General features: G+C 40.2%; 1 pseudogene; it reads right to left on the bottom strand.

Annotated features, from left to right (window-relative positions):
• Positions 1 to 7,161: 7,161 nt before the first annotated feature.
• LOC118846934 lies at positions 7,162 to 11,193 on the bottom strand (annotated as a pseudogene).
• Between the last annotated feature and the right edge of the window lie 926 nt (positions 11,194 to 12,119).

Genomic DNA, 12,119 nt, shown 5'->3' with positions numbered 1-12,119 from the left:
AGTTAAAGGGTTCTTGGTAAGAACAGGAACTTTCTAGTTCTACAAGGAAAGAAAGTTAGCGTTTGTTTAGAGTAACAAACAAAAGGCTATACGGGAAAGTGGGCTAAGAGGCAGTAACTGTGTGGGGACTCAGACATATTTTGCAACATAACTTTCAAAGGTAGATTGACCCACTTTTCTGCTGTTCCTCTAGTAGAGGAAAGGTTCTCTTGAGCATTTAGATTCCTGCAGCACAGATGTAGGCCTCTGAACAGAAGCTGCATTAAAAGTCTTGTGGGGGTGGTGGAGTTGGTGCTGGTGGTGGTGGGTTATTAATGTTATGAGGGAAGTGGCAGGTCTCAGCCCCCGCACCAGACTCCAGGCAAAAAAATGGAAAAGGATTATATCTCTTTCTGTTCTATCAACTATTCTTCTCCCTTGGATCATTAAAAGGGAAGCAATTTTGGAACTTCTTGGTGTGACCTACTTATTTTATCAACAGTGTCAGAACTAGAGAAAAAAATGAAGCTGTTTCAGGGCTGAGAAAGTGGAGGCTCTCCTGACAACTCTTGAGATCACATTACGTAGTCAATAGTCATTAAACACTTATTAAGTGCCTATTATGTGTCATGTACTACATTAAGAACTGGGGATGCAAAAAGAGGCAAAAGACAATCTCTGCCCTCAAGGAGCTCACAATCCAGTGGGTGTAGGTGACCACCTACTGTGTCTATTCAGAAGGCTGATTTCATAAAATAGGATAATATGGTGATGAGGACATAATGCTGCTGCTGCTGGAAACTTAGGTGACTTATGACCCAATTCCCAGTAAAGGGGCTCTGGTTCTTGACTCCTACAGAACTTAGGTTCATGTTTGGGGCAGCTTGATGTGAAAGAGGCAGTAATAAGGCTTTTCCTTAGCTTTTAAGCTGATTATGCCCCCATCTTTGAATTCCAGGGAAAATCTCTACCACTGAGCTTAGGTATGACACAGGTCTAGGGTCTCCCTTGAAACCATTAACAAGATCTTTTTCTAGAAAAGGTACCCAGTGTGAAAAATAAATATCAGGTTTAGGAGAGCTGTATATTTCCTCCAACACAAAAGAAATTCTTAAAACACAAAAGACTCATAAATACACATTGACATAAAACATAAAACAATGACCCTTCACTTTTATTATACTCTCTTGGGAGGTAAGGGAAACATTATAAGACTGCTGAACAGATATTTTCTATTCACTTTAATTCTATACTGTTTGACCAATTAACACAGTCTAGATCTTCTGGCCTGGCACTTAATAAATGTTTATTCACTGACTACCTGAATTCAAAAAGCTGTGTTGTTATAGAAGGCATCTTCTTCTGGGTAGCCAGCAATGACTTCTCAAACTTGCAATGCAATGTTACCACTAAGGATAGAAATTTCATCTCTCATAATCTCTGTTTGGTCAATTAGGTTCAGGGAAAGAAATGTAAAACAGAAGAAGTAGCCAGGGATGTGAGGTATTGTCTCAGACAAACATATGTTCCTGTTGCCATGTGTTTTGTAGCCACCATTTCTTTTGGGAGAAGGAGAAGTGAGAAAACTCTTCTCGTTAGAATTTCAGTATGTCAAGTAACATACTCAAAAGGTAAGATGCTGACACCTCTTTATAGCTCTTCTAATAACCTACTAAAGGAGTGCTTTTTCCTGATTCTGTCACCAATCATTTTAAATACAATTCTCTAGTCATGGAACCAAGGGACTAATTAAGTCACTTACCTTGTGCATGTTCCATGGGAAGGGGCCAGAGAGTGGGACTAGCTCCATTTGTGTTCCAGTCAAATCCCTCCCCCCACACACTTACATTTATATAACACTTTAGGGTTTGCAAAATTATATGTTTATATTTATGTATGCATATTTATATATACATGCAAGCACGACATAAACATGTAGGTATATATTTTATACAGGTATATATTTTATACATGTATATATGTTTTAACATGTATATGTACAGACAAACATTTGATTCTCATGGAAACTCTGAGGTTTTAAGTAGTATTTCCACTTTACAAATGAATTACTCAAGATTTAGAGAGGTTAAATGACTTTTGTTGTTGTTCAGTTGTTTCAGTCATGTCTGACTCTTTGTGACCTCGTTTGGAGTTTTCTAGGCAGAGATTTTTGGGTGGTTTTCTATTTCTTCTCTAGTTCATTTTACAGGTGAGGAAACTAAGGCAAACAGGGTTAAGTAGCTTTTCCAGGGTCATACAACTACTACCATATTTCCCCATGTATAAGATGCACCCTTTTTTGAAAAATTTGGGGTCTAAAAGCTGGGGGCATCTTATACAGTGGTTGTAGATTTTTTAACTTGCATTTCCCGCTTTTTTGCACTTGTCTTTGCACTCCTTGTTTCTCATTTGTTACCAGCATATTAGGCTACATTTTGCCACATTCTGCCCAGAAATGGCTCAGAAAAGATTTTCATACAGTGCTGAATTCAAGTTAAAAGTGATCCAGTTTGCAAAAGTGAATGGAAATTGTGCTGTTGAATGTAAGTTTGATCCTCCTCCAACTGAGAAAACAATCTGAGACTGGCTAGGGGAAGAAGAAACCCTAGTGAAAATGCCATGGCAGAAGAAGGCCATGAGAGGCAAGTCAGCAAAATGGCCTGATTTAGAGAGGGAATTGAAGATATGGATTGAAGAGCAAAGAGCAACGGGAATTCCTGTGTCTATGAAGATGGTTTAGCACGAGGCAAGAAGAATTGCTGCTGAAAAAGAAGTTACTGATTTCAAAGGAGTACACAATCGGTGCTTCAGGTTCATGAAATGGAATGGACTAAGCATGCATATGCATACCAGACTTGCCCAAATGATGCCTGAAAGCTATGAGCAGATGAATAAAACTTGAGTTCAATAACTTTATGTAATACATTTTTTTTTCAAATTTTAGGCCCCAAAATTAAGGTGCTTCTTATCCATGGGGAAATATGGTAAGTGTCTGAGGTCATATTTGAACTCAGGTCTTCCTAACTCCAGGCCAGGCATTCTTATCCACTGTACCACCTAAATCTGTCAATGCTAATGTTGAACCAATCTATCCTATTTGAGGAAAGAAACTATTTTTCTTTTTCTTTTTGTAAGCCTGGCACTAGCACAGTATTTTATACACAGTAAGCACTTAATAAATGTTAATGAAATTGAATTAATTTTTTTTCTTCTGTATTATGTAATTGAGGAAAGTGAGACCAAAAAGTTAACCAACTTGTCCAATTTTACATAGGTACTAAGAGTTAGCAGAGGGATTTGAACTCTGACTTCAAAGTTCATACTGAGGGATGAACATTTCAATACCTTGACCATTCAGCTCTGGGAAGCTTGTTCAAAAGGGTCTCAGTGGGACCCTGTTATTACTTTACTGTATGACCTTGAACATGTCAGCTCCTCTCTTAGGACTCTGACTTCATTTCTTATAAAATGATGTGGGTGAGGGGAGGAAGAGATTGGCCAGCCATATCTAAGTTCCCTTGCAACTCCATCATGCTCTAGTTTCATATTAATATCTGGGTATACAGTGAGTTGAGGGAATGTGACAGGATTCTTGGGTTGAAGAAATCCATAAGAAACTCTGATCTACCCTTTTGTGTTGATACTGGGTCATTTAATGCATTTCCTTGCCTCTTTGATTGAACTGTTCTGTGGCTCATGGCAGTGAATCAATAAGATTGAAAAGACCACTGAATTCCTGGTGATTCAAAGAAAGTATCAGCTGGTTTCCTGACCTCATAATTATTAACCCATCAGGTCACACTGATTCCTTTTTATCATTATATTTGAAATCGATCCTCCTTTAATATCCCAGCATGATGTGGGGCTGTAGGTATCATAGTCAGTGTGAGTATTGGTGTTGACCAATGTGAATAATGATATTGTGGTAGGGAGAATGATTTGTATTTTGATCTCATTTGGATTTTTGTGCTTTTAATTTTTTCCCTATTTATAAACATTTTTTAAAAATTTTGAGTTCCACATTTTGTCCCTCCCACCCTCACTAGCCTCCCCCATCTTCAAGATGATAAGCAATCAAATATAGGTTATACATGTCCAATTATGTAAAACATTTCCATGTTAGTCATCTTGTACAAAAAGATTTGAATAAAATAATAAGAAAGTGAAAATAGCATGCTTCAGTCTGTATTCAATCAATATCATTTCTTTCCCTGGAGATGGATAGTATGATTCATCAATAGTCCTTTGGGATTATCTTGGATAATTGTATTGCTGAGAATAGCTAAGTCATTCATAGTTCTTCATTGCACAATATTGCTGTTATTGTGTACAATGTTCTCCTGGTTCTGTCCACTATGCATCAGTTCGTGTAAGTCTTTCCAGGTCTTTTCTGAAATCATCCTGCTTGTCATTTATTATAGGACAACAATATTCCATTACAATCATATACCACAGCTTGCTTAACCATCTCCCAGTTGATGGACATCCCTTTCATTTCTGATTCTTAGCCACCACAAAAAGAACTGCCATAAATATCTTTGTCCAAATAGGTCCTTTCCCTTTTTTTGGATGTCTTTGAGATATAGACCTAGCAGTGGTATTGCTGGATCAAAGGGTATGCACTGTTTTATAGCCCTTTGGGCAAAGTTCATTTTGGTCTCATTTGGAATCAAATCATGGCCCAGTTGTCTTTTCATCCCTTCCCCCCTTAAAGTTTGCACACCTGATGAGATGGAAAAACAGCTGCATGAGTTTGCAAGGGAACGTGTATTTCATTCTGACATCTTTACTCTTTCATTACTTTTAAATGCTGTTAAATTAACTGCCATTTTACCTTGAAATTCTTGTATCATAAGATAATGATCACCAGAGAAGGGATTCAAACCAAGTGACAAACCAGAAAGATTAATGTCCGGGTGTTAATTATCCAGCATGGAAGATCCCAAATGCTCAGTCATGTCACTGAAAAAGAGTTCTTCATTTTTAATGGCAAACCTCTTAATATATCAGCAGACTTATGGTTTAACTGCTCCAAATTAATCACCCTAACGTTATAGCTGTTAGATATAAGCATGACACCAACCAAGACATCTGGATATCTGCTTGGTTTTGCAACTTGCTCCTAAACGCCGATTCCAAGTGGAATAGATGAGGCTGAAACTGTAGGGCTTTGAGGCATCACTAATATCATAGATCTAAAATCATCTTGCCCAACTTCTTCATTGTATAGATGAGGAAACTGTAGCCCAGAGAGGTTAGGGACTGGCCCAAAATCACATAGCTTCTTAGTGACAAAACCCCTTCTTTCTCTCCCCATCCTCAACTCTGACCCTTACCATGAACAAAACAGAGTACATGTATTGATACTAAAAGAATCCTTGATAGTATTTGGAGGATTCTGTGGTTATTCTTTCCTTGAATAACAACCCCCACTGGCTCACCAACCTAATAATATTATATATGGAGCTTTGCATCTCTTTTCAGCTTAGGTCACGATGGTTTTATGCCAGTGATATAGATGTAGGGTGGAACCTAGACATCTGATTTCATTGGTATAGGGAACTTTCAGATGAGGAAACTCCTTCTACCAATCTACGGTGTTAGAGAGTCACTTAGAGCATCAAGAGTGCAAATGATTTATCTGGGGTCACATAGCCAACATGTGACAGAGGCAAGACTTGAACCCAAGCCTTACTTGCTTCAAGGCCCACTCTTCAATCACTATGCCACACTGCCTCCAAATATGGATAACTTAGAGGAAAAAGAGGGACATGAAGCTTTACCCATTTCATCTTTCATCTTTAGCAAAATGGATGACCTTTTTATACATAATCAATAATCTTTGCACTGGAGCAGGTTTGAACAGGAGGAAGATTTATTATTTGAAGATTACTTTTTTTTGAAGTAGAAAAATCTTTTGGCATAAAAATGCCTAGGTATAATTGAAAGGGCACAGACTCTGGAAGCAAATTGCTGGGTTTGAAAACCACCTATGACACTTACTAATATCTGTAGTAGTGCTGTAAGACTTTGGGTCTCAGTTTCCTCATCTGTAAAATTGAGGCCATTAAACTTAGCAGCCGCTGAGTTCCCTTTCAGCTCTCAAGCTATGATCCTTGCACAATGGGACCAACTACCATTTTACATTCTAGGAGGGGCCCACATACAGGAGAGGTTGAAAGCAACTAAGTATAGACATACATATCTCCATCATGACATACATACATCTCTCTCTCTCTCTGTATATATATATATATATATATATATATATATATATATATATATATATATATATATACATACACATACACACATTTGACTATGAAAGCATCACTGGGCAAAGTGGGGGGCAGATTTAGAAAAAAAGAGGCAGTCCTTTTCAGTTTATTCAAGGAGTGTGAGCATAGAGTTGGTTCATCTTTCTTCCAGGGTAATACCAAGGAAATTAGAATCCTGGTATTCTACATTATAGTCATAAATACAAATTCCCAGTTAGGCCACTGGGTGGTGACTGAGCTGTAGAGAACTTGGTTTGGGCAAGAATATAAAACTGTAGCTACTTGGTAACTCCAATTCACTTCCATTCCTTTCAGTTCAATTCAATTAGCTTTTGGAGGGTCCTTAGTTTATTTATGGAGAGCTCTCTTGTTACAAAAATGTTTTCCTTACAACAATACTAGGAAGCACAAATGGCATTATCACCAGTTTCCATATAAGGAAATTGAAGTTCAGAGAGGTGTCCATTCACGCAGAGAATAAATATCACTATCACAACCAAAAATCCACACTGTGTGCAATACTGGAAAGACACAAAAGGAATAGAAGACATAGCTCTTGCCCTCAACGAGCTTCTAATCTAGTTAGAGAGATAAGATATACAAAGTAGAAAGCCGAAGAATTGCAATTCAATATATAAGCAAATGGAAAATTGTGTCAGACAAGACCTTGGAGGGTAGAGGTCAGTAATTTATGTATCTTGAATTCCCCACACCAACCGGTAAATAATAGAAACTTAATAAATTCTTGTTAATTGCTTGATTGATCTATAACATGTCGGTGTTAAACTAAATGATCTCTTTCCTCCACAATTCTTTTCATCTCTAAATCTGTGAACTCATGACTTTTTTCCCCCACAAGCCAACGTCCTTTATTGTCTATTACAAAACACCCTTGGATCTTGGGTCACTTTCTCTGTCCTGGGGGGAAAGCTGGCAGCTGGGTGGACTTGATGGACTGAGCAGACAGGAACATTGGCTTCTTCCGAATTTCAGACAGTGTCTTTATTGAAGGAAGCAGCTGGTTCCTTTTGATGATCTGTAAGGCCAGCTGTGTATTACCATTCAGTTGTTCTAGGTAGACAGCCAGCAGGATACCTTGGGTGGTTTTTCCTTATATCATGGAAGCCGTCTGGTGGAGTCACTTCCAGCCTTGTCATATTCACTGTGAAAACAGTAAGTGGTGCAGAGATTAAACAGAATCATCTTTTGGGTGGAAGTGACAGAGCTTGCGTAGCACTGAGTTGTTTGCTTGCCAGAAGACTCCATTGCTTCATTTCCTCCTTTATCAGATCCTTTGTCCTGCTCATTTGAAGGATCTCCAAAGACATATCAGTGACATTTTCAAGGTTTAAATGTAAAGGTATCAGAGATTCTGTCAAGAGAGATGAGGACTTCTGCTGCATACAAATGGCCCCAAAACTTAAGAGATCCTGACAACTAAGGTGGTTGAAGTAGTTTGTAAGATTCAAAACCATGAAGTTGCCCCCCAAGACCAGAGCAATATAAACACTTCAGGCAAGGATAGAGCACCTTAAGTTTTCTAATTCTTGTTTTCTGAGAAAATACAGTGAAGGGTGGAGCTGGAATGAATTTTTCTCCATCATGACTTTTACTGCTACAAATCTCCTGACTTTCAGCATTTTTTTTCACTCCTGCCCAACTGGTTACTCATCTTAGACCCATTCTCCTGCTTTGGTTCCTGCTGGCCTCCCAGTAGCAGCAGCAAGGCATTTCTGAGACAAATGATGGCAAATTCCATGCTGCCTACAAGAATATCAGAAGACTGTCTGTCATTAGGTATGGCATTCTGTATGGTCTGAGATGCCAAGACTGTCTTTTGATGATAGCCTTGACCCACAATGTACTGGCTTGGAAGACCTTTAGTCACCTGTTCTGAGGTCCCCTTGTGGGTGGTAATGCAGAACTTGGCCAGTCTCAGTCAAAGGTGGGTATTGGAATGATAGCCCTGTACAGCTTCAAACATGCAAAGGCATCCAGGGGCAGGCCAGTGTGCAGCAGTGGAATGCCAGTTACACAGGAGCTCATAGTGCTCATTCATCAGCAGAGTACTCAGGGCTTCCTTGAGAATTTCTTCCTTGGGTCTGTGCTTCCTGCTCCAAAGTGGGCACAAGCATCGTCATTTTCTTGGAGAGCCTTCTTAAAACAGAAAATTCCCAAATTGTGCTTGCCCATTGCAAAATGAATGCAGCCCAGATTGTTCTAAAATATATACCTTAAGCATTTGCCTGTTTTCAGGAAGCCTAGATGTTTAGTAATGTTTGCACTATTTAATAATTTCACTGCTTTTCAATAATTGCTCCTTAAATATTCAAAATTACTTTTAAGAAACAAAGAAGGAGCAGAATTTCCAGGTGTATCATGATAGATTTGATTTCCCTTTTGCAAGCTTTCAGAGACTTCATTTGCATGTAAGCTTTCAGTTTGTGCTGGTGAATCTTACTTTGCCTCTTCTACTAAGGCTCCACTTTCAGCTTTATCATTTGAATCAATCCCTCTTTGCTGGTAGTATTTCCTGACTTTGTATTTTTCCAGTTTTTTTCACTGTTGCCTTGTAAGATCTTTTTTTTTTCTAGAACAGCAAGGAGATGCAGGGCTTTCTCAGCTTGGTAAGGTAGAATATAGAGATCCACAGGCCATAAACACACAGCCTATGCAAACTTCTCTTCAAAAGGTTCTATTAACTGGTAGAGTTCCTCTCCAACTGATATTGTCTTAGTATGCTAGTGCAAGTGACAGAGAATAACAGCTTGATTATGCTGTTTTTGACATCATCTAAGCCATCCATTTCTTCAGCAGCTGAATGGACCTGATTCTTCAGCTGTTTCAGTGTTGCTCTCAAATGACTGGTGGTAATCTGCTCATTTTTATAAAACTTAGCCACTGCCATGTTCAGAACTATCTTATATTCATCCTCATTGATGTCCTATAGACAGGCAAGGTGATGGAGGCACATATCATAATTCTCAGCTATGAATGGTTGAGAAGCATTGCTGCATAATTCCTTCTCTTTATCAGTGATTCCAGATGTAGAAAATATTCCTTCATGTTTCTCTGTTTCTTAATGGGGATTTGGAACTGGTTGAAGGGCGGGACACAACAAGTCATTCATTGCTAGATGTTGGAAGGAAGTCTTTAGTGGATGTATTAGTAAGGCAAGATTCATGACCTTGAAGACCACCATGAACATGCCTGTATAGTTTGGAATGGCAAAGTGTCAGAGATTCTCTAGGTAGAAGGCAGGAGAAGTATAACATTCATTTTGACAGATCCCAGAACCAATAACCCCAATTTGACATAGCAGTAATTGTATTCCAAAACCAGTAAGTCCATCTCAATGTAACAGCAAGGAAATTATAACACAGTATTACAGCAAGGAATCAAGTCATCCTGTAACCTTCCCCATGGCTGGGGCCTTCCCATAAACACTCACAAATTCCAACTGTCTGCTTGCCTGTGTTCTCTTCCCCCTTAGATCTCTAGTCTCCTCAGCTCTCTGGTCTCTACTCTGCTCTGGACTCACTATACAGGTCTGTTGTCTCAGAGTTCTTATTTCTCCTCCTTGGGCTGAATTCTGAGCTTACAATGGCTACCTTCTCAATATATGTACTCTTTTTGGGGCCCAAGGGCTTCAAGCCCAATCAGCTAAAGGATGTAGGCCTGTGGTTTAGTACTTAATGAGTAAAGCGTGTAGGCCTGGGGCTTAGTGCCTAGTAAGTAAAGGGTGTATACCTCCCTACCAAAAAAAAAATCTCTAATCAAGCTTCCCTTAATTAGACCCACCTGAGGCCTATTCAATGGGTAGGAAAGATCTTTCATCACTGATTGGCATCACAGTGTAGTGCCCTAGGATCTGTCTTTGGCCCAAGGTGGGGGGGTGGATTGGGAAAGACTTCATGGAAGAGGTGACATGGGATTTGGAATATGAAGGAGCTCTCCAAAAGGTGAAGACAAGAAGGAGGGCACTGCAGGTGTGGGGAATCGTGTGCCCTGGATTGTCTTATTTTTCTATTTATACCCAGAGCACTGTTTCAACAATCCAGCTAGCAGCTTCTGTGGGGGTGTAAGATCCACCCACAGCCAGCACCCAGAAAGCTGCTGGCATGCTGGGAAAGCACAGGTTCTTTTGATCTGCTTAACTAAGGAAAGCAAGGTGAAGGGGTTGACAAGCTTGCTTTAATTCAGCATACAAATATCATTCACTTAGTTCAGGGGAAAAAGCCAGCATCCTGGACTTCAGAGCAAATTACAAACAAAGTACAAACATCAACAGACAGACCCAATACAGATTCATAGTTACCAACATCTAGGTTCAGCCCGGGAGCTCAGAACAAGGGCTGGCGCAGAGTCATGCACACCACCACTGCTGTGAGTGAGAGAGCTCCAAAGAACAAACAGCCAACCCCTGGTTTTTATATCTTTTTCAGCATCAGGGGTGAGTCACACATGAGACTCACCCATGTGACCTAGAATCGTCACAGAGAGGTGGACTTAAACCCATGTGGTCTAAAAGCCTCTGCTCTCCCAGACATGTAAACTAGGGCCTCCCTGGAGTTAGCCCCACCTTGGACCCCACCTTAGTTGTCAATCCACACCCACTAAGGTTTTACACCTAATAGGGGTTTGGGCCTGGGGCTTAACACCTAGTAAGGCTCAATGAATTACTCAAAGGGAACAAAAGCCAAACTATTCAAGGGTACTTGTTGAACTAAGTGCTAAGGAGCCGTTTGGTTACCAACACAAGCGCTTAGCACATAGTTAAGTACTTAATACATGCTTCATTCATTCACTCCTGAGAATGAATGACTAAGGTCCTTTTTATCACATTTGGCAGGGGTGTATCACCAGATAGGGCTATAAAAGATGAGGGTGGCACCAAGCTGCATAGAGCTTTGGACAGAGGAGTGACAAGGGCCATGGTACCTGGCACACTGTAGGAGCTTAACAAAGGCTAGTTGATTGACTGAGGTAAGGCAGCCTTCAGAAGAATGAGGGGAGTGAATGGAGTTGAGAAAGTGATGGTGAAGGGGATCTGGATCAAGCTCCAATGCCTGAATCACTGTGACTTAAAATACTATAGTAGAGGACCTTAAATGACCCTTCTTTTCATTTTGCAGAAGAGAAAACTGAGTCTCAGAGACCTCTCTAAGTCCATACAAGTAGTGAATCTGAAACTGAACCCAGGTCCTGGACCCCAGGATGCAACATTGCTGCCTAGCTCCCTAACACTCCTGAGAATGCCTGCTGGAGGGGCCACACAGGCCTCCCCACTCCAAGGTTATAGCTACAAGGGCACTCCAGCCCCTTCCTTCTTCAGAGGAGAAAATTGAGGCCTAGAGAAAGGAAGTGACTTCGGTGAGGTTACCAAAGTAGTAAGAAAGGGCACAGCTGGGTGGACTGGACCCAGGTGAGGCTAAGACAGGAAGTGGGGGACACTGGGCATGGCCTGGGGTGCTAGCAGTCTGATCTCTTGACTCTAAATATAGGGCTGTTATCAGCATTGCTAATTAGAAAGAATTAGAAAGAGGAAAAAGTATATTTATGCTATTCACAGGAGATAGTAATGAGGTTGACCTGAACAGAGTGAATTGTTCATCTTGGAAGTAGTGATGTTTGGACAAGTAGGATGGGGCCGGCTCATGGTGAACCTTAAATGCCTAGCTAAATAGTTTCATGTTGGTTTGGTGAGTAGCAAAGAACCACATTAGATTATTAATCATGAGATCAGGATGATGAAAACAAGTATTATAGGGATACTCATCTGGCAAGGCTTGAGGGAAAGATTTGGCCTTCACTATAAGGTATTGCCCAAACCTTGTCAATGTGAGTATCACTTATCCCAGG

Source organism: Trichosurus vulpecula, chromosome 4 (genome assembly GCF_011100635.1).
Source record: "Trichosurus vulpecula isolate mTriVul1 chromosome 4, mTriVul1.pri, whole genome shotgun sequence".
NCBI classification, from domain to species: domain Eukaryota; kingdom Metazoa; phylum Chordata; class Mammalia; order Diprotodontia; family Phalangeridae; genus Trichosurus; species Trichosurus vulpecula.
Note: the sequence above shows the minus strand (reverse complement) of the source record. Positions and strands in the feature narration are given on the sequence as shown.